Source organism: Schistocerca serialis, chromosome 9 (genome assembly GCF_023864345.2).
Source record: "Schistocerca serialis cubense isolate TAMUIC-IGC-003099 chromosome 9, iqSchSeri2.2, whole genome shotgun sequence".
Taxonomy (NCBI): domain Eukaryota; kingdom Metazoa; phylum Arthropoda; class Insecta; order Orthoptera; family Acrididae; genus Schistocerca; species Schistocerca serialis.
Genome location: NC_064646.1, coordinates 375,466,502 through 375,491,105, shown reverse-complemented (window position 1 = coordinate 375,491,105; position 24,604 = coordinate 375,466,502).

Here is a 24,604-nt window from a genome sequence, read left to right as displayed (position 1 = left end):
GCGCGGTTCCGGACTGAAGCGCCTAGAACCGTTCGGCCACAGGTCCTTATATAGAGGGTGGGCATAATTAAAGTTAAACATTCAAAACGCTGTAGAAATAACACCACTGACCAGATTAAACATTCAAAACGCTGTAGAAGTAACACCACTGATCCGAATGACGACAAATTGGAGGGAATTTAACGGAATAAGGAGGGCTGTGTGTGTCAGAATAAATAAATGAAAACATCTGTCATGCACACGAACCATTGAAGTTGGTGAAGAGGTGAACACCAACAGTGATTGAGACCATTTATGTCTCAGTCTTGTTTGTACGTTCGTAGTGAGCAGAGTGTAGTCTCTTGGTGAAGTTGACGACATAATGCCACTAAACGCCATTTGGACGCTGTTTTTCAGGGTAGAACACTTGGAAGTAGGCCAGACACAGATCAAAGTCACAGTACCATTGGGTGTGCTGCAAAGTGTCATTTCGAGACGTTATCAATGGTTACCTCAAGATGTATGTAGAGCGCAGTGTAACAATTTTTATTTTTCATTTGTAGTGCTTAATTATATGGAGACTAAAAGAGGTAAAATTACAAGCCTTGTAGAAAGTGTCTTGCGATACCGGCCATTATCTCTTCTGTGATAGTATTGGTTGTTAATGATACACTCCACTTATACTTACTGACAATGGAACACATAAGAATGGAAACTTATTGATACTACTCATCTCAGTTCACCAATCTTTAGCTCACTGTTTAACAATGATCGCAAATAAAATAAAAAAAAATATTATCCTTATCCACACACCCAACATATTTCTAGCCCCTCCTACAGTTGGTGCACTGGACACAGTCTTCTTCAAATCTCCAGACAAATAAGGCACTTTTCAGTCTCTTCTGTTGATCCTGTATTGGGAATATATTCCAGTTTTGTTCGCCGCTTTGTTGGCTTTCCATTGCCAACCTTTACATATCTATTGTGGAACACCCGACTTAAATTCTGTATATTTAGTTCTCTTTCAAACTTTATTTATCTATTTTTTTAAATTTTGAATCTCTTATCTTCTGTGGCGATCTTTCTAATCGATGAAAAAGCCACAACTGCCACTCTCACGGTCGTTTTGTTGGACTTAATATTTCACACAGCTATTTTAATGCTCTCTTCATTCCATTTTCCTCCTACTTATTTCTGATTTTCCGTCATTTCGCTCTGAAAAGCAATAAGAAGAAAGAAATATAATTAAAAAATGAAATTACTACCGGCTGATACTGAAAGACACTTGGGTGGCCTGTACTGTACGACAGCAACGCAGTAGAGTCTAGTCATATTGAACATTCTTTTGCAGAAATTGTCATGAAACATTTGTTAGATGTCATTCCTTAGAAAACACGGATAACCAAAATATAACGATGACATTAATCACTTGCCTTGGAAATGGAAATGCCGTGTGGCTAGGGCCTCCCGTCGGGTAGACCTTTCGCCTGGTGCAACTCTTTCGAGTTGACGCCATTTCGGCGACTTGGGTGTCGATGGGGATGAAATGATGATGATAAGAACAATACTACAACCAGTCCCTGAGCGGAGAAAATCTCCTACCCAGACGGAAACCGAACCCGGGCCGTTAGGTATGACATTCCGTCGCCCTGACCACTCAGCTACTAGGGGCGGACAATTATTTGCCTTAAAAATTGGCAACAAAGGCCTCAAAATATCCTCCGTGCGTCAAGAGCTAGAGCAACACTATCAAGTACTCAGAGCAGACAAAGCGCTGAAGAGAGGAAGAAGTTACCTGACTCCTATGCATATGGACAGAAAAGGTTGGAAGTGCTTTCTGTACACTTCTGCCATTTGGAGCCGGAAAGAGAAATTACAGAGAGGCCAATACTATAAGCCAGTTGATATTGCACTGCTCTCCTCTACACCTGCAAGACAATGGCTGCAGAGCTCGCAGCTGCCTGAGAAGTTGCCGTTTCCTGACACATTGTGTGTTGGAGGATCACAACAGCAGGGCCGTTTGCCAGACGTCCGGCCACAGGCACCCCGCTCACTTCAGCACAGCCACGGACGCATGTATTGTGGAATCGGATACATTAAAATTGGACAGAGAATGAACGGAAGAATGCGCTTTTGACGGATGAATACCGCTTCACATTGCAAAATGATTCTCGTAGCGCGTTGCTCCGGAGACAACCTCGTAGCCGACACAACACTAGGAATATCGTGGAAGGAAACTGGTTTGGTAGTTAATGGCGTGATGGTGTGGGGAGGCACCGTGTTAAATGGCCGCAAGGAACTGCACATCTTCGTTGGTGGTCGAATGAATACTTTAAACGCTCACAGGCACAGAGATGAGGTTCTGCTACCGCTGTAGCCGTCTGTTCAGCAAAAAACGAACGGGCAGTAAACATGGAACAGCGGACAGTACCTGAAGCTCTTGAGTGCCTCCCTTACGCTCAACTCTGGTATACGGCTGCTGTGTTCCCCGTACTCTTGAAAGTACCTTCCAGTGCTTTCAGCCGTAGGAAGTGCAGTGCCCTATTATCGACCAATACCATGCCGCTCAGTTGCAACTGATTTGCACCTGTTGAAAAGAAGAAAGCAATACACCTTTTCTTTACTTCGTTGTCGATATCTCGACTCGACGCACAGTGGGTAACGAACTAAGCAGAGATCGAGAGAGCTACTTGTATAATGAAGACCCCTACCTAATTACACGAACAGGAAACTTACAACTGTAGACAAGGTAAACCTTTAGTTTCGGTGAGTAATTAACTTACCCCAAGTGTCTAGCTTCATTCATGTAGAAGATACAGTCTTGTGAAGTTAGTTGAATCTTTTTCAAACGCCCTGTATGTGATCGTCGCCTCAAATGGAACCAGTTTGAATGTAAACACGTCTATATTCGTTTGTGCATTGATTAAAATATGAGGGGCTAGCAAAAAGGTTCCATTCGAAGGCAATGCAGTTCAGAATTGTTACGCCAGTCAGACAAAATAGCTGTGAGTATTGAGGCAATCATCCTACTGGCGCACCAGGTTGAATATAGGCGTTTGGTAAAACACCTTGTCCGTAAGTGCTTGCTGCACATCCTCGTCTGACAGGAATCACTGACCCTTCACCGCCTTCTTTAAGGGATCGAAGGCGTGGTAATGGGAGAAATCAGGACTATATGGTGGGTGCTAGAGAGCCTTCCACTTGAGTTGGCGTTAACTTCGGCGGCACGACATTTGCGATTTGGGGACGTGCGTTATCATGAAGCAGCAACACCCGTTGTCGCAGCTTTCTCGCTTTAATTGCACGCTATAATTCGTTGCGCAGTATCGTTTCCTAACGATAGAGGCACCAGGTTTCTTGAAATCAATAATTAATGGACCTCGGTAAATATAGAAATGGGTAAGCCTTCACCGATCCAGCAGGTGACTGGCTCTTGAACTTCTTCGGACGAGGGGGCGATGGATGATACCACTGCGTCGTCGACGTTTTCGAATCCGGTTCTCAGTGGTGGCACCAGCTTTGGTCGCCTACAAAAATGTGCTCGAAAAAAGTGCTACCTTCTAAATTGAAACACAGCAGGTGCTTCAGGCAAACAGCCATTCGATTTGCTGTTTTTTCGGCATTCAATGCCAGGGTTATCCGCTGGTTGCAAAACTTTTGTTAACCTAACTCCTGCCGGATACTGTAGTGCACGCTACAGAAGATGATGGCGGGATTCTTTGCTAGAGCACGAATGGCTATGCGCCGGTCCTCCCTAATCACTGATTAACCGCCTGCTTGTTGTTACACGTAGCGGATGGAACTGGCCTCCCAGATCGCCCAGCGTCTTATTCGAACCGCGACCAGCACGGCGCTTGCACATCATTCCACAACGGAAGTTTTCTACAGAGATGCTGCCCCAAACACATTCTTCATTCTCTGATGAATGTCTACCAGTGTTTGTCCTTCGAAAGCCAACAAAAGAATAATAGCACGTTGGTCCTGTTTCGACCTCGCCTTAGTTCGCGTTTCCGCATTTACCGCACACGCGTAGGAAAGACACGAATGCCGCACTAGTCCCTTGCTTACATTTCTGTGCTTATATACCCTCACCAGAGATACACTCGTTGCATATATGCTGCAGCAATGCCCTCAAACGGAAACGTTTTGATCGCACCTTATATTTCTGCACTCCGCTGTCCTTGAGGCTGGACAAGACCTCCGACCTTCTGCCCTTCAGTTGAAGCAAAAGAACACCTGCTGCTCTTCCTCTGCCATTATGTTGTCCTCATACTTTTCTGACGTGTACATGAACAGACAGATAGACAGTCGGATAAAAAATGACAAAAAAAATTTCTTTCGTGTGATATAATTAAAAATTAACAATTTTTGGAATTTATTTCTAGACTGGTACTGTAAAAGCTTGCTGCTTGCCAAATTTCATGATTCTACGCCAATAGGAAGTACCCTATAAGTTCTGGTGACTGAGTTTGTGAGTATCAAAATATGTGACATCAATGGACGTATCTTTTGACTGCATTGACTTCGAGGGTTACAGTTTTCTCACCGTCACCATTCGATATGTAACATACATTTCAGTTTGATTCGTCTACCCGTTCCTGAGAAAAAGGGGCCTTAACATACGAACAGACAGACAGACAGTCGGGAAATAAACGGCAAAAAGAAAAGAATGCGTGTGATAAGATTACAGATTAGATTTTTTCAGGTTTTTCCTTTACTTATACCGTGGGATATTGCTTCTTGTCAAATTATATGCTTCTGGGTCAACGAAAGTACCTTATAGTTTTTGATGAGCGAGTTTGCGAGAAGCAAAGTATGTGACCTAAATGGCGTGTACTTCGATTTCACTGACGTAAAAGCTTAAATTATTCACATCACCAAGAAGCCATAAACTCTAGTAAGTGACAAAAGTTTCAGTTTCGTATGTGGACCCGTTCCTGAGAAAAGGAGGACAGACAGACAGATAACAAAGTGATCCTATAAGGATTTAGTTTTTACTGATTAATGTCTGGAACTCTAAAAACCATGTCTCCGATAGCGCATTCATGTGGCATACGTAATTACGTTCTCAACAATAATAATCGTAGATCTATTTATTACTTAATTTAAAAATCGATAAGATAAATTGGTCATTTATATATTAAAATCAATTTTCCCAGTCAAGGAGACCACCGACGGCTTGAATAATTAGGGGCAGGTCAGTTTCCATGTTCACTGATCATCTAATTTGCAAAAGCCACGAGAGGGCGGAAATCAATAGACGTTTGGGGCCGTTAAATTCAAATATTGGCTGTAGGCACACCAGTGCCTAGGAACTTTATTTTCTGCCACGTCCAGTGACCTGGCCCCATGATAGGTTACCCATCTTCAACGCCAGGAATGAGACTTTAAATCTACTTGACGGAAACAAATAAATCCAACAATAGCACCTCAAGATAATCCTAAAGATAACCAAAAGTAATTAATCTTTAAACGCAAATAAGAAATAACCTTTATCTTATGGAAAATACAAACACCCGCAAGAATAATTCTACCAGAAATAGGGGCCTCTACATGAGCCTTAGGAAGTCACAGATGAACCAAAAATATAGGCATCTTAACCAAAAAGCCCAAAATTCTACAAACATAAAACACAAAATGATATGGACCAAAATCAAACAACAAAGGAAAATATAAAGTATTAGCAAAATCATAAACCTTAAACAAAAACAACAATAAAGACAATCTACCAACTAAAGTATAAAAAATCAAATGAACCCCAGCCTGTAAATGCTCAGGTTGATAACCCCAACCCAAAGTTAAAAGTAAATTAGCCTAAAATAATATAAAAAGAAAGAAGACTCAATCTAGCAAATGAATAATAAAGTATGATTATCAAAATTAAAACCATAAAAATGAAAAATTAGAATGATAAGAAGTGAAATAAACTGAACCTCTAGCAGTAATTATTAATGAATAAATCCAAAAACTCAATAAAATTAAACTAAAAGAAAAATAATCAATACCACAATAAATTAATTCTATTCAAATCAGCATGTGAATAAAACAAAACATAAAAACAAAACTTGACAGAAACATCAAAGAATGAACCAACCATCAACAATTATTTGACAAACAAAGAGGGATAAAAAACAGTCATGAATAAATACTTTAACATAAAGAAAAACCAAAAGAATTAAAAAATCATTGCAATGAGACCTAATCATTGAAACTAAAATAGAAACCACCCTCACAAACAGAAAAGACTAAAAAATAACAGTGAAAAAAATTATCATAATCAAATTCAATAAGAAAATTAATTGGAACACGTGAGGCAATACTGACCCTACGACTTATCTTTGAAGCCAGATTAAGGAAAGGTAAATCTACGTTTCTAGCATTTGTAGACATAAAGAAACCTTTTGACAACGTTGACTTGCATACTCGCTTTCAAATTCTGAAGGTGGCAGGGATAAAATACGGGGAGCGAAAGGCTAGTTACAATTTGTACAGAAAGCAGATGGCAGTTATAAGAGTCGAGTAACACGAAAGGGAAGCAGTGGTTGGGAAGGGAGTGAGACAGGGTTGCAGCCTATCCCCGATGTTATTCAATCTGTATATTGAGCAAGCAATAAAGGAAACAAAAAAAAAGTTCGGAGTGGGTATTAAAATCCATGGAGAAGAAATAAAAACTTTGAGGTTCGCCGATGACATTGTAATTCTGCCAGAGACAGCAAAGGACTTGGAAGAGCAGCTGAACGGAATGGACAGTGTCTTGAAAGGAGGGTACAAGATGAACATAAAAAAAACAAAACGAGGATAATGGAATGTAGTTGAATTAAGTCGGGTGATGCTGAGGTAATTAGATTAGGAAATGAGGCACTTAAAATAGTATAGGAGTTTCGATATTTGGGGAGCAAAATAACTGATGATGGTCGAAGTAGAGAGGATATAAAATGTAGACTGGCAATGGCAAGGAAAGCGTTTCTGAAGAAGAGAAATTTGTTAACGTCGAGTATAGATTTAAGTGTCAGGAAGTCGTTTCTGAAAGTATTTGTACGGAGTGTAGCCATGTATGGAAGTGAAACGTGGACGATAAATAGTTTAGACAAGAAGAGAATAGAAGCTTTCGAAATGTGGTGCTACAGAAGAATGCTGAAGATTAGATGGGTAGATCACATAACTAATGATGAGGTATTGAATAGAATTGGAGAGAAGAGAAATTTATGGCACAACTTGACTAGAAGAATGGATCGGTTGGTAGGACATGTTCTGAGGCATCAAGGGATCACCAATTTAGTATTGGAGGGCAGCGTGGAAGGTAAAAATCGTAGAGGGAGACCAAGAGATGAATACACTAAGCAGATTCAGAAGGATGTTGGTTGCAGTAGTTACTGGGAGATGAAGAAGCTTGCACAGGATAGAGTAGCATGGAGAGCTGCATCATACCAGTCTTAGGAATGAAGGCCATAACAACAACAGCAACAACAAAATTAATAATCAACATAAATAACGAAAGAACAATATATTCTAATCTCAACAAAAATATCAATAAATGTTTACGTTCAGAAGAAAAAACATAAACACCAGCAAAATAAACCAATAAAGAAAGGAATATAATTAGTTTTACTATTTTAAAAAAACACCGGACTTGTAAACCAGAAATAAGTTTAGCCCTCACTTTTAAAGCTTCAAGGGTGGAAAAGTTTTCCATCGTCACTGGAAGCAACAAGAACCATCACAACAGTACAATTGGCTATAGGAACCTTTTTCACTACGGTGCTACGCTCGAATTAAGAAAACTACGGTGTGACGTGCTCCGAGTCCCACTGGGTTGCAGCTCCCAGTCAATACCACATCGTTACTGGCAGCAACTGCCTTGTGGGCGCTAATCCCCGTATTTGTCACAACACCCACTATTTGTCCAGGATTATTTGTTGCTAAAAGGTCAAGTATGCTTTCGCAACCATTTACGCTTCGAGTGGGCTCATGAACTAATTGTTCAAAATAATTTTCTGAGAAAGCATTCAGTACAATTTCGGATGATGTTTTATGCCTGTCGCCGGCTTTAAACATAATTTTTCGAGCATATCGAGGGTTGATTGAAGTCACCACCGATTATAATTGTATGAGTGTGATACTTACTTGAAATGAGACTCAAGTTTCCTCTGAACTGTTCAGCAACTATGTCTTCTGAGTCGGGGGGTCGGTAAAACGATCCAATTAATAGTTTAGTCCGATTGTCAGGTATAACCTCTACCCATACTATTTTACATGAACTATCTACTTCAATTTCGCTTCAAGGCAAACTTCCTCTGACAGCAATAAATACTCCACCACCAACTGTATTTAATCTATTCTTTCTGAACACTGTTAGATCGTTTGAAAAAATTTCGGCTGAACTTATTTCCGGCTTTAGCCAGCCCTCTGTACCTACAACTATTTGAGCTTCAGTGCTTTCTATTAGGGCTTGGAGCTCTGGTTCTTTTATAACACAACTACGTCAATTTACAACTAGAATACCAATCGTTTCTACAACTACCTTACTGTGTTTTACCTGCCCACTTTCTGACGGAAGCCTCTTCTGTGGTTCCCTCCCTGAGACCCTCTAACCTAAAAAACCGCCTAGTCCCTTCTACACAGCCCGCGCTACCCGGGTAGCCACTTCCTGTGTGTAGTGGACTCCTGACCTATTAAGCGGAACCCGGAAACTCGCCACCCGATGGCGCAAGTCAAGTTATCTGCAGCCTTCACGGTCAAAGAACCGCCTGAGCCTCTGATTCAGATCCTCCACTCGGTTCTGCACCAAAGGACCACAGCCGGTTCTATCGACGATGCTGCAGATGGTGAGCTCCGCCTTAATCTCCGAAGCAAGACTGGCATTCTTTACCATTTCCGCTAGCCGCCCGAAACCAGACAGAATCTGCTTCGATCCAAAGCGACACACGTCATTCGTACCGACATGAGCCACCACTTGCAGTTGGCTGCACCCTGTACTCTTCATGGCATCCGGAAGCACCCTTTCCACATCCGGAATGACTCCCCCTGGAATGTACACGGAGTGCACACTAGCTTCCTTCCCCTCCTTGGCAGCCATGTTCCTAAGGGGCCCCATTACGCGCCTAACGTTGGAGCTCCCAACTACTAGCAAACCCACCCTCTGTGAATGCCCAGACCTTTCGGGCCGAGAAGCTTCATCTGGAACAGGGTGGACGACTGCATCCGGCTCAGAGACATCGTCAGCCACAGATAACGCCCGAAACCTGTTCGTCAAACGAACCGGGGAGTCACTACAATCGACCCCTCAGATAGTTTTTCGCTGTCTGCCCGACTGTGGAATGATCTCACACTCGACCACGGGTGAGGGGTCCACCTCAGTGCAGGCAGTACCCGGGGAGGTCACAGTAGTGGAGCGATCGGAGCACACGTGGGACGTGCTCGACGTCCGTCGCATCCCCGCGTCCGATCCCCCACAGTGACGCCCCTTGGCAGCTGCCTCAAGCTGTGTGACAGAAGCCAACGCAGCCTGAAGCCGTGAGCGAAGGGTCGCCAGCTCAGCTCGCATCTGTTCACAACAATCACAGTTCCTATCCATTACTGCACTCCTCCTGTTTGAAGCTCCTGTTAGCGGAATCCATGTTGAGTTTTTATAGAGGACTTGCTCATTTTCCAAAAACTTCATAATTCTTGAGCATAAAACATGTTCCATAATTCTACAACAGATTGACGTTAACAATATAGGTCTTTAATTGTGTGGATCTATCTTACGGCCTTTCTTGAAAACGGGAATGACCCGCGCTTTTTTCCAGTCGTTAGGTACCTTCCGTTGCTCAAGCGATCTACGATAAATTACTGCTAGAAAGGAAGCAAGTTCTTTCGGATAATCTTTATAGAATCTTATAGGTATCTCATCTGGTCCTGAAGCCTTTCCACTACTAAGAGATTGTAGCTGCTTTTCAATATCGCGATCGGTTATCTCAATATCTGCCATTTCGATGTTTCGGCAATTAGAACATAGGTGGATGGAAAACAGGTCTCACGTCTCGACAGTCAGTGGACAGAAGATTGATGGAAGAGATTAATTTTACGTGCTTGAAAAACAGTGACAGGCAGTGCATCACATTGAAACTGTGTGCCGGACCGAGACTCGAAATCGGGACCTTTTCCTTTCGCGGGCAAGTGCTCTACCTTCGAGGTAAGAGACGAGGTACTGGAAGAACTGAAGCTGTGCGGACGGGTCGTGAGTCGTGCTTGGGTAGCTCAGATGGTAGAGCACTTGCCCGCGAAAGGCAAAGGTCCCGATTTCGAGTCTCGGTCCGGCACACAGTTTTAATCTACCAGGAAGTTTCATATCAGCACACACTCCGCTGCAGAGTGAAAATCTCATTCTAGTGCATCTTAGTTCTTTCATTAATTGTCTACAGACTTGATGACGCCCAACAGCACCACAACATCTACAGACTTGGCTTTCACGACTGCACCAACAAGGCTTCAGTCATTGCCAAATTAGGGAGGCAGTTGTACTCGCGGGTTACTGGTAATAGTTGCGAAACGATTGACCTCAACTCACTGGTAACCGAACTTGCCAAGCTCTTCGTGGTGGCAGGAACGAAACCTCCTCTCTCTATCCACGATGTTGTAAAAACTAAAATTTAGATTTATGCGGCACTCTTCAATGGCATGCATTAATCCGAGCGGCATACGCCAAAATAGAAAGATGTGCCGAATTAGTTCATACGGTTAAAAAGCACTATTTACAATGAAATAAGTTACTTAGGTCCTTTTAGTTTCTGTTATCTTATCGAAGTTTCCGTATGTTGGCTCACATTCAGAGTATGTTCCAGCTTGACCGGAGGAAATTAAGATTTTTGGTTATTCATGCATGAAGTTTAAAAAGAAAATTCTGAAGAGCCTTGTTCGTCTTCATCATTTACATAATTCATAATTCTCAAAAGTTCCAACTTACACTTTGCACGTAACAGAACAGAACACATTACACTACCGAGCTCAGAATTTCAGAACAGTTTTAGAATCGAACACGTCACACCGCTTTACAGAACAGTCTACATACGCGCCAAATAGTAGACTAAAATGACCTGCAATGCTCAGCTTGCCACTTTATCGATCTTTAGATCGAAATATAAAACTTATATGTCATTAATATTTTATAAAGTTTACGTTACAGATGTAATTCAAATTGTAATCCAATATTAATAATAATTTTGATAATTTCAGAAGGTTTTTTTTTTTTTTTTTTTTTTTTTTTTTTTTTGAAAATTCATGCGAAATACAAGGGTATAAGGGGCACTCAAATGAAAACCGAACACCCGCCACACCCGTACCATTGAATGCTTCCACTAAAAAGTAATCACCACACATGTTAAGTCATGTCCATGTTAAGTCATATCCTACTGGTAGACGAAACGGTCAGTTCCCGTTCCGTAGAATTCGGTGAGCCGCTTATTCACAACTGCACCTATTCTTGAATTTCCTCGTCCAACTGAAACCGACGTCCACGTATGTCTTATTTCAGGTCGCCGAAGATGCGAAAATCACACACTGAAAGATACGGGAATACGGAGGTGTTGCAGTGTTTCCCAACCAAACCACTGAAGCGTAGCCTTCATCCGAGTGGCAGTGTGGGAGCGGACGTTATCGTGCCACAGGATGATCCTGTCCGAGAGCATTGCTGAGCGTTTTGGCTTATTGCCTTCTGTCGCATCGCTCTTTCTGCAAATGTCTTCATAGCATGGCGCATTGATAGTGGTTCCACGCTCGAGGTACTCCACAAGCAGAGGGCTCCTGCAGTCGAAGATTGATGTCATTATGATTGTTCTGGTGTAGAGATAAGCGCCGGCACGCCAGCCAGGAACGCTAGAGTAGAGAGGGCTGTGAAGAGGAGGTCAGCCAATAGTACGCTGACCGACCCCTCTCTAGGACGGCAACGAGACAGCAGCGGCCTCTAAGCGAACAGAACATAAGCGCCGCACCGCCTGGCCTCGGCCCAGTTGAAGATTAACCGTTCTACGAGCTGTACAGCAGCGACTTGGGAACTGTATAATTTCACTTGTATTAGGCATTGTCTGTTCTGATGAGATTTCTTATTTTGTCTGTCGCGCATTGCTTGCGACACATTGATTTAAATTATCAAATTATTGTCGTTTATTTTACTGTAATAAAGATTCATTAACACTATTTGCTTGAATTATTGTCTAGCGATTCGAGAAAGCAGGTTTCCTAGGCACCCCATATTCGACGAGTAGGCAGGACACAACAATGATCTTACCGCAATTGTGCGAACAGCTTTCGATTTCTTTGCAGTTGTGGGATGTTTCCATTGTTGGCTTTGCCCTTTGCCGTTTGCCCTCGGATAGAGGCATGCTGCTGCACGATAAAGCCCACCCCCACACTGCAAGTCGGACGAAGGTTACGCTTCAGCGATCTCGTTTGCTAAAGTCTGTAACATCATCCGTGCAGGTCGGATATGTCACCGTGTGATTGTCACTTCTTTGGCGACCTGAAAAAAGACATGCGTCGGTTTCAGTCGGACAAGGAAGCGCAAGAGTGCATGGGTTGTGGATCCGTCAGCAGCCGATCGAGTTCTCGGAAAGAGGAATTGATCGTCTCGTCTCCCAGTGGAATAAATGTCTTAACGCGTGTGGTGATCACCTGTGAATCGAATCATTCCCGTTGTTGTGTGTGTTCGCTTTTCATGTGACTGCCCTCATGTTTAATACAAGTTATATTACACAGAAAGCCCACATTCTGTAGGTGGCGACAATATTCATCTCCCTCCTGTCAGACAGAGAGGATCTTGGAACTTCCTGGAAGATTAAAACTGTGTGCCGGACCGAGACTCGAACTCGGGACCTTTGACTTTCGCGGGCAAGTGCTCTACCATCTGAGCTATCCAAGCACGACTCACGCCCCGTCCTCACAGATTTACTTCTGCCAGTACCTCGTCTCCACTATCAAAACTTTACAGAAGCTCTCCTCATTCTGCCAACGGCCTTCTCAAAGAGTGCGGTGGAGCAGACAGAAGCTCAGGGCATTCTCCTACCCTTGGGGTATGAAACTGCCCCTAAAGGAAGAAGAATCAGCAATGATCAACGGCATGGGGATGTAGAAGGCAATGGAAGCCACTCCATTAAAGACACGTAACGTGTATCCACAGGATGTGTGACCTGTAATTGAAAAGTGTCATGATGATCTCTCCATTGACAAAGATTCCGGAACAGTCACCCTACCAGATCTCCGGGAGGAGGTGACCATGAGAAAAAGTGATCGTGGTGGGGAAGCTAGAAAATCGTTAAAGGGAAATGCAAAGGCTAAATCTGGATATAATAGAGGTCAGTGAAGTGAAATGGAAAGAAGAAAGGATTTCTGGCCAGATGAGTATAGGATAATACCAAAAGCAGCAGAAAATGGCATAACGGGATAAGGATTCGTTACGAATAGGAAGGAAGACAGAGAGTGTGTTACTGTGAACGGTTCAGTGATGGGGTTGTTCTTATCAGAATCGACAGCAAACCAACACCAATGTTAGTTAAGGTACATATGACAACGTTGCAAGCTGAAGATGAAGAGATAGAGAAAGTATATGACGATATTGCGTGGGTAATGCAATACATAAAGAGAAATGAAAATCTAATAGTCATGGGGGACTGGAATGCAGTTGTAGAGGGAGGAGTAGAAGAAAAGCTTACAGTAGAATATGGACTTGGGACAAGGAATTAGAGAGGAGAAAGACTAATTGAGTTCTGTAATAAATTTCAGCTAGTAGTAACGAATAATCTGTTCAAGTACCACAAGAGGAGGAGATATACTTGAAAAAGACCGGATGATAAGGGAAAATTTCAGTTAGATTTCAGCGTGGGCAAAGATTCCGAAATCAGGTACTGCATTGTAAGGCGTATCCAGGAGCAGATATAGACTCAGTTCACAATGTAGTAGTGATGAAGAGGAGGCTGAAGTTTAAGAGATTAGTCTGGAAAAATTAGTACACAAGAAAGTGGAATGCGGAAGTACTTGGGAATGACGAGATTCACTTGAAGTTCCCTAAGGCTATAGATACAGCAGTAATGATTAGCTCAGTAGGCAGTACACTTGAAGAGGAATGGACATATCTAAAAAGTTCTACCACAGAAGTTGGAAAGAAAAACTACGAAGAAACTATAGGCAACAGAAGAAATACTTCTGCTGATCGGTGAAAGATGGAAGCACAAAATGGTCTAGGAAATTCAGGAATATAGGAATACAAGTCGCTGACGAGTGAAATATACAGGAAGTGCAGGGAAGCTGAGGCGAAATGGACGCATGAAAAATGTGAAAAAGTCGAAAAAGAAATGATTGTCGGAAGGACTGACTCAGCATATAGTGAAGTCATAACAACCTTCAGTGAAATTACAGACAAGGGTGGCGACATACCATCTATATTTTGGAAAAATATCATCCACACAATTCCGAAGACTGCAATACCTGACAATTGCGAGAATTATCGCACAATCAGCTTAACAACTCATGCATCCATATTACTGATAAGAATTATATACAGAAGAATGGAAAAGAGAACTGAGGGTGTGTCAGATGACGACCGGTTTGGCTTTAAGAAAGGTAAAGGCATCGGACAGGCAGTTCTGACGTTGCGGTTGAAAATGGAAACAAGACTAAAGGAAAATCAGACACGTTCATAGTATTTATCGACCTGGAAAAAGTGTTCGACACTGCAAAATGGTGCAAGATGATCGAAATTCTGAGAAACATAGGTGTAAGTTATTGGGAAAGACGGTTAATATGTAGTATGTACAAGAACCAAGAGGGAATAATAAGAGTGTACGACGAAGAACGAAGTGCTCGGATTAAATATGGTTGTAAAACTGTGGCGTAGTCTTTCGCCCATAATGTTGAAATTGTACATCAAAGAAGCAATGATGGAAATAAAAGAAAGGTTCAGGATTGAGCCTAAAATTCAACGTGAAAGGATATCAGTGATACAATTCACTGATGGCATTGCTATCCTGAGTGAAAGCGAAGAAGAATTACATCACCTGCTGAATGGAATGGCCTAATGAGTATAGAATATGGATTGAGGGTAAATTGAAGAAAGAATAAAGTAATGAGAAGTGGCAGAAATGAGAACAGCGAGAAACTTAATATCACGCTCGATGGTCACGAAGTAGATGAAATAAAGGAATTCTGCTACCTAGGCAGCAAAATAACCAATGACGGACGGAGCAAGGAGGACATCAGAAGCAGACTAATATTGGCAAAAGGACATTCCTGGCCATGAGAAGGCTACTAGTATCAAACATAGGCCTTAATTTGAGAAAGAAATCTCTGCGAATGTACGGTCTGAGCAAAGCATTGCATGGTAGTGAAACACGGACAGCGGGAAAACAAAACAGAAGAGAATCGAAGCACTTCAGATGTGGTGCTACAGACGAATGTTGAAAATTAGGTGGCTGATAAGGCAAGGAATGAGGAGGATCTGCGCAGAATCGGGGAGTAAAGCAAAATGCGGAAAACACTGACAAGAAGAAAGGACAGGAAGATAGGAGATCTGTTAAGACATCAGGGAGTGACTTCGATGGGAGGAGCTGTAGAGGGCAAAAACTGTAGAGGAAGGCAGAGATTGGAATACATCCAGAAAATACACACATCAAAAAAAGTTTGCATCACCCTGGTTCCCAGAATTCCTGAAGACAGACGTTGACTGTGGATATTGTATCACAGACATAGTCCCTTTGACTGTCAGAGATCTCACTAAACACGCCCAAAGATGTAATCAACAATGCATGAGCAGCGCCTAATGGACGGAGGGGTCCAACAGCTGATCAGTTCCAGTGATTCCACCAGGAAGGAGGTACATGGCTCGTGGTGTCTGTAGTTCAAGCATGCCTAGACGGTCAATACGGCGGTTCGATCGCGTCTGCATTGTTACTTTGTGCCAGGAAGGGCTCTCAACAAGGGAAGTGTCCAGGTGTCTCGGAGTGAACCAAAGCGATGTTGTTCGTAAATGGATACAGAGAGATAGGAACTGTCAATGACATGCCTCGCTCAGGCCGCCCAGGGGCTACTACTGCAGTGGATGACGGCTACCTACGGATTATTGCTCGAAGGAACCTTGACAGCAACGCCACTATGTTCAATAATGCTTTTCATACAGCCGTAGGACGTCGTGTTACGGCTCAAACTGTGCGCAATAGGCTGCATAATGCGCAGCTTCACTCCCGACGTCCATGACGAGGTCCATCTTTGCAACCACGACACCACAGAACAGCTCAACAACATACCGAATGGACCGCTCAGGATTGGCATCAAATTCTCTTCACCATTGAGTGTCACGTATGCCTTCAACCAGACAATCGTCGGAGTCGAGTTTGTAGGCAATCTGGCCAGGCTGAACGCCTTAGACACACTGTCCAGCGACTGCGGCAAGATGGACGTTCCCTGCTGTTTTCGGGTGGCATTGTGTGGGACCAACGTACGCCGCTGGTGGTCATGGAAGGCGCCGTAACGGCTGTACGATACGTGAACGCCATCCTCCGACCGATCGTGCAACCATATCGGCAGCATATTGGCGAGGCATTCGTCTTCATGGACGACAATTCGCGCCCCTGTTTATAGTCGACGTGACCCACCAACCATTCTGAGGGATCTACGCCAAATCGCTGTTGAGGAGTAAGACAGGCTGGATTGACAGTGCATTGATGAACTCGTGAATAGTATGCCGCGACGAATACAGGCATGCATCAATGCAAGAGGACGTGCTACTGGGTATTAGAGGTACCGGTGTGTACAGCAGTCTGGACCACCACCTCTGTAGGTCTCGCTGTATGGTGGCACAACATGCAATGTGTGGTTTTCATGGGTTATAAAAAGATCGCAAATGATGTTTATGTTGCTCTCTATTCCGGTTTTCTGTACAGGTTCCGGAACTCTCGTAACCGAGATGATCCAAAACTTTTTTTGATTTGTTTAACTGAGGACGTTGGTTGCAACTGGTACTATGAGATGAAGACCTTGGCAAAGGAAAGCAATCCGTGGCGGACCACATCAAGCCAGTCAGGAGACTGATGAAAAAAAAAACATTGTATTTATTCTTATTTTCAATAAAAACCATGAAAAGGAAAATTTTAGATGGTAAATAAATTTCGGGTAATTGGTTGTAAAGCGTACTTGGGAACTTCGTAAATAAAATGATACTTCTATTAATTTGAAGTTGATAAGTTGCATGTGCAGGGGCAATATTCATTGTCAAAACAGGGGAACCAATAAGTTTCTCGGCATCTTGCTCAAATTATAACCGCCACATTTTTATAATTACGTGTTTGAAGTTTAAGTACCCGAACAAATGAACACCTGTTCGAAAGATTCATTTGCTTGTTCGTTCAAATTGATGCCCTCTAGCTGGTTTGGCTTTTCACTTGATTTTGTAATAGCTGAAATCACGGTAACCACTGAAAGAAAACCACACAAGAGCCAGCTGCACTAGATGACAACACGGGAGGATGTGGAAATTTCTGCTGGAGGTGTCGTTTTCCAGTTGCGCCTCTAAGATGACGTATGTACATTATTTATGGTCTTGAAGCCAGATTGGTGGGTACTCAGAGAGCGCACAGAATAAGGTTATGATTGTGAATGAGGCCATAAACAGTTACTGTGAGTTGCTCAATCAAACACACAATTTTATTTTTCTAAGAACCACTCATTTACACATTGCTTTAAAGGATTAGAACTAAACAATACGGCTGAAGACCTAGTTAAAGAACTTGAGATTCTTTCTGGGCTGAAGGTCCAAGACCACACCAAAAATAAGAATGGCTGAAGGCCTGGTTTAGAAATCAAAAGCAATTAAAAATGGAAGGTAACCTGTTTTTTTCCTTAAAAAAACATGCAACTGAAAACAATTAGCGGCTGAAGAGCTCCACCACACGTCTGAATGAGAACTATAATTAAAACACATTAATAACCAATTTTTCCAACCAAGAAATTTGTTTTTAAACTTACAACAGAATGGCAAAACCACACCAAAAATAAGAATGGCTGAAGGCCTGGTTTAGAAATCAAAAGCAATTAAAAATGGAAGGTAAACTGTTTTTTTCCTTAAAAAAAAAACATGCAACTGAAAACAATTAGCGGCTGAAGAGCTCTACTACACGTCTGAATGAGAACTATAATTAAAACACATTAACAACCAATTTTTCCAACCAATAAATTTCTTTTTGAACTTACAACAGAATGGCCGAAAGCCTAATTAAAGGAATATTACCTTATTGCACGGCTGAAGGCCACAAACAAATTTGAAACAACGGCTGAAGGCCTGAACAACAAGTCCGACAAACAATTTCAAATAAGCCCCTTCCTCCTTATAAAAAATTTTCCTTTCAAGAATACACATGGCTGAAGGCCTTATTAAAAGGTCACGTAAATCCCTGGCTGAAGGCCACACATAGTACATTGAACAACTAACGGCTTAGGGCTTGGATTACAAACAATTTCAGATAGAACCAATTTTAAGGAATAAAATTATTTTTTTCTTTTTTAAAAATAAAATCAATCTTCGAAATTTTAATTTAACACGACTGAAGGCATTTATGTAAAATTTAAAAAGAACTGAATTAATTCACGGCCGAAGGCCTCGCACAATACTTCAAACTAAACTGAAAATTACAATCTAAAACAAACAGAACAAGTGGTGCTTAGAAGTGTTCCAAGGGTCAGCCTGAGAAGGTAGCTCCAACGTAAGGTGAGGTGAGACAGAGAGCCAAGAGTTGAAGTTAAATATCGGACGGCAACCAAAAATAGGGATGGCCCAAGGACCGACCACCAATTTAACCAATTCCCTTCCGTCCGACCAACGACACAACGATGGAAAAGACGTGCATATATCCTCCAGAGTTCGTAGTAGGAAAGAAAAGTTACGAAGTGGGGCAGTGTCGTGTGAAACTGGGATGAATACTAATTGAAGTGGGAAAGCTGAAAGTGATAATGTTGTGGCTAATCCTTGTGTTGTATTCCATGTTGCAGTGTGGTGTATGTCATGTAATTTAAGTATGTGTGGTTTGCATGGGAGAGTAGCAAGGTAGTTTCATAGGTAGTGGGTTATGCATGTTCCTTTTGTACCGCTCGGTCTGGAGGAAAGTTTCGTGATGATGGTTGTGAGAGTCGAAGTATGAGATATAAAAAAAAAGAGATCCACCATCCTATCCAGAAGGTGCACTGTAGCGTTAAATAATTACGAGACCATAAGATAGAGAATCACCAATGTAAACCCATGCCCATGTGTTATTGTTGTAGGTTATAGAATTTGTGTGTTTAGGTTATAGAATTTATCGGAATAAATAAGATAGTGAAAAGAAAAAGATTGGTGGCCTTTTCCTTCGAGTTGTATGTTGTCATAATATCCAGAATTTATAATGTGTGCGCCATTCATATTCAGTGCGATGGCCACGTGTTGATCAAAGCCTTTAAATAAGAAAGAAAATGTGGTATTGCCAGTGCGTAGTGAACAGTCAGAGTTCTCTAAATTACTAATAGTCAGAAGTGCGTCTCCGTTGCGTAATATTCAAACAGGAGAATAACGTGTAACTTAATTGTGAGTACTAGAGTTCATGTTACTCGGTAAATAAGAATGAGTCCACTCGCTTGGCAGACCACTCGTCTTGCAGGCCTGACTGCTTGATGCCACAGTATGAGCAAGGCATGTGGGTGCCTCTCACTACGTAGGTAAGGTCGTAGTGGCATTTTCTCTTGCAACATTTCATTTGAAGAATATTGACGTTTATAATTCACGAAGGCCAAATATGCCTGAAAGAAGTAGTTTTGTGCATTGCTTCATGGAGATTTTGTTTGGCGCGTTATTAACGTATTTATCAGTTGTCATTTTTACTAAATTGTTTTTTCAATGACCTACTGAATGTTGTGTATTTAAGGTTGCTGGGATCGTAGTTTAAGCGATAGAAAACGGAGAGTGAACTGGGAAAAATCTAATATTTGTGTTACTTTTTTATCTTAGGACTTAACAGATTACGGAGGGAGCAGGAACGATTTGTGCCATGTATGGAGTACGTGTATAGAAGAAATAATCAAACATTGTTTATTCATTTCAAGTATAATCTCAGTATATCCATTGTGTATAATGAACTGCGACTGTGATTTAAATTGGCAATTTATCCGTAAATAAATATGCAATGAGTTGCTTTTTCAGGTTTTTTTTTGAAACGCTATTCAACCATAAACGTGTTTTCGACCCACTGCAGACTCATAATCAGATGGAGGCGTTACGACAACATTATGCTGCGGACCAAGTGTAGCTAGACGCAGTGCTGATAAGTGGATTGCCTTGTGGTATCCACATCAAAGCTCTTTCTATAATTACTTTTGAATACATTGTGGGATCAGACAGTAATCAAAGTTATTACTAATGGTTACTATTATGTGCATTATTTAGCTATGTACACAAATATACACAGTATTTAGCTGCACTTTGTTTTAAACTGATCCACAGAAAGTAAACATTGCAATGGCAACCTTGTAGAATACGTTTGGAAACTATGTGATCGTCGACTTACTTCCTGGTGTACTTCTGAGTTGTCTTGCTGAATTCAGTCGATATTTCGTTATAATTTCTGATAAATAATCTGACTAATTCTGACTTAAGGTGTAAAACCGGGGTGTCAAATTTATTATTTGATTCCTGGAATGTCGTTCCACACAGTATCTATAACTAATCTCATATTTAACATTACTATTTTTCTCGATTACTGATGAATAACGCAGTGAGAGTGTATTCTCTTATCGAGCTATAAGCTTCTAGATCCAAACCATTAAGGAAATCTTAACTTCACCATCTGACGCCCCTTAGCATTATCAATTTAGGTGGAGAATTTAGGAAATTGTGACCTTGCACCATTGTAAAAACTGATATTTTCCTGCTGACACGGACATGCATCGCAATAGCCTTGCCGCAGTGGCTACACCGGTTCCCGAGAGATCACCGAAGTTAAGCGCTGTCGGGCGTGGTCGGCACTTGGATAGGTGACCATCCGTGCCGCCATGCACTGTTGCCTTTTTCGGGGTGCACTCAGCCTTGTGATGCCAATTGAGGAGTTACTCGACCGAATAGTAGCAGCTTCGGTCAAGAATGCAATCATAACGACCGGGAGAGCAGTGTGCTGACCCAGCGCCCCTCCTATCCGCATCCTCCACTGAGGATGACACGGCGGTCGGATGGTCCCGGTAGGCCACTCGTGGCCTGAAGATGAAGTGCTTTGTGAGTGTACACAGACACACATCTTAGTTTTTTCTGAATGCGCAGTTCAACTGATTATGAGTTGCATTGAATAATGTGGTAATTGCGTTTCTTTCTGGGTCTACTAACTGCAAGGTTTATATATTTTTGTGGTAATCCTGAAATGCTTCTTGGGTAGGACACATGACTCCCGGTAGACAGACTATATGGGAATCAAAAGCTCTTAATATCGTCATAATGTGTGATGTTTTGAGCAGTCTCATGTAACAGATATTATTCAATTTATGAAATAAATCCTGGCAAGCTTCAATTCATTTGTATTAGAGCATAATTTTACAGCGTTTCTCGCTGGCATATGGAATATAACAGAAAAACATAAGAGACGGCCTCGTTAACTAAAATAGTCTCACGACGGTCATGCAGTTTTTGGATCCGACGGCTGTTCTATTTTAGTTTGTAGATAAAGATGTCGATAATTCAAGTTTAAAATGCATTTTTGTCCACAAAGAAGTGGTTTTGATGGTTGGTCGATAAGGAGTGAGAAGGGTATTCGTTTGAGGGCGCTAGACCAGAAGAATAAATGCGGTGGTGATTGCTTTCCAGTCAAGCTCTTGGATAGGTCATTTTGTGACATCAGCAGAATGTATAAGGGCGTCCCGTTTAGTATGTGACTGGATTTGTGATTTCCTGTCAGAGAGGTCACAGTTCGTAGTAACTGACGGAAAGTCATCCAGTAAAACAGAAGTGATTTCTCTGCCTCGTGATGACTGGGTGTTGTGTGATGTCCTTAGGTTAGTTAGGTTTAAGTAGTTCTAAGTTCTAGGGGACTAATGACTATAGCTGTTAAGTCCCATAGTGCTCAGAGCCATTTGAACCATTTTGAAAACAGAAGTGATTTCTGGCGTTCCCCAAGGTAGTGTTATAGGTCCTTTGCTGTTCCTTATCTATATAAACGATTTTGGAGACAATCTGTGCAGCTGTCTTCGGTTGTTTACAGATGACGCTGTTGTTTATCAACTAATAAACTCATCAAAAGATCAAAACAAACTGCAAAACGATTTACAAAAGACATCTGAATGGTGCGAAAAGTGGCAGTTGACCCTAAATATCGAAAAGTGTAGGTCATCCACATGAGTGCTAAAAGGAACTTGTTAAACTTCGGGTACACGATAAATCAGTCTAATCCAGAAGCCGTAAATTCATCTAAATACCTAGGTATTGCAATAACGAATAACTTAAATTGCAAGGAAGACATAGAAAATGTTGAAGGGAAGGCTAACCAAAGACTGCGTCTTATTGGCAGCACACTTAGAAAATGTGACAGATCTACTAAGGAGACTGCCTACACTACACTTGTCCGTCCCATTTTAGAATACTGTTGCGCGGTGTGGGATCCTTACTAGATAGGACTGATTGAGTATATTGAAAAAGTTCAAAGAAAGGCCTCACGTTTTGTATTATCGAGAAATATGGGAGAGTGTCACAGAAATGATACAGGATTTGGGCTGGAAATCATTAAAAGAAGGGCGTTTTTCGTTGCGACGGAATCTTCTCACGAAATTACAATCACCAACTTTCTCCTCCGAATGCGAAAATTTTTTCTTGACACCGACCTACATAGGGAGAAACGATCACCACAATAAAATAAGGGAAATAAGAGCTCATACGGAAAGATATAGGTGTTCGTTCTTTCCGCGCGTTATACGAGATTGGAATAATTGAGAATTGTGAAGGTGGTTCGATGAACCCTCTGTCAGGCACTTAAATGTGATTTGCGGAGTATCCATGCAGATGTAGATGCAGATGTAGTTTCCTTGGTCGCTTTTCATATGCAGCGTCTCAGTTGTTGACAACATATGCCAACTGCGATGGACTCCCCCCCCCCCCCCCCCCCCCTCCCGGGATTCAGTTCTTGACACAAAACGTCTTCTCTGTGCCACTTGATGGACAACATTTTATTGTGAGCACTGACACTGGCCTATGCTTCTATTTTTTTTGTTAGAGCTATTTTCTGTTTGTGAGGTTAATACATAGTGCTTCACCGTTACATCCTTAAATCGACTTTTTTCTTTTTTTGCATTTGTAGTTCGTCTGCCTGTCTGTCCGACTTAAGATCTCTTTTTATCAAGAAGAGGTAGACGTTCAAGTTGAAATTTATGTCAAATACTAATGTCTAACGTGTTTGGCGGTGCTAAAAGTCAACGCAGTCAAAAGATACGGTCATAAACGTCACATATTTTGATACACGCAAGCTCATGCATATGATTCGATAAATGAAGGCCTTTCTACATGTCGGTTTTGATGGTCCAGCAATTTGGTAAGCGCTTTTAGGGGGGTTAGGGGGGTATGGGTGGGGGGTGGGGGGCAGGGGAGGCAATATCCCCAGGGCCCAAGCCTTATGGGGGTGAGTGGGGGAAGTTTCTCAAGGGTTCGGATACGCCAGGATGCTCAGTTGCAAATATCAGACTGCTATTGTAAAATAAATTTTGCAACATATAATTAATTAAGGATATTAACCAAGCACCAGCGTAACCAATATAGCTCTGGCTTTTCACCTAAAAAAAAAAAAAAAAACCTAAGGCCCAACGGCCCAACGGTACCGACCGGCCACCGTGTCATCCTCAGCCCGTAGACGTCACTGGATGCGGATATGGAGTGCCATGTGTTCAGCACACCGGTCTCCCGGCCGTATGTCAGTTTCCGAGACCGGAGCCGCTACTTCTCAATCAAGCAGCTCCTCAGTTTGCCTCACAAGGGCTGAGCCCACCCCGCTTTTCACCTCAAGAACACTTTTATATTTCTCATAGACCAGTTGAATAAAGACCTATTTTGTATTTAATCTTGCCTGCACAAGATTTTCTTCGACATCGACCACTATAACCGCTTTCTAGTGGAGCCAAAACTGCACTGTCCTTAGATCTGGATGGAAATCGTACCAAAAAATTACCCCAACAAACGTACACAGCAACAGCAATGGAACTTCGTTATAATTTGGTAGGACTGCCAACAGTATTCAAAGACAAGGCGCTTCTGATTCCATCACAAGGTGATTTTAAACGAAATATTCAAAACATATTTTCCATTCAACAATAAACAAAAAATAAAATACGTTCCAAGGAAAAAAAGACTCACAACGGAGTAATTAGTAGATGTGATGTACATGGTGTAATATCCACGACACTATGTTCTAGCCATAAGATGTTAAAATGAACTATGTGTACAAACTTCAACAAACATTATCGATACTACGTATAAAAGGACTGTATTGTGTGAAAATGACGATAATTATTTCATTATTTCTGTAGTAATTTAATTTCTGTTTGAATTAAAACTATTATCAGAGAATGAGGTCTGTAAGGAGAAAACCTGTAACTATGTATTGTTAATTATTAT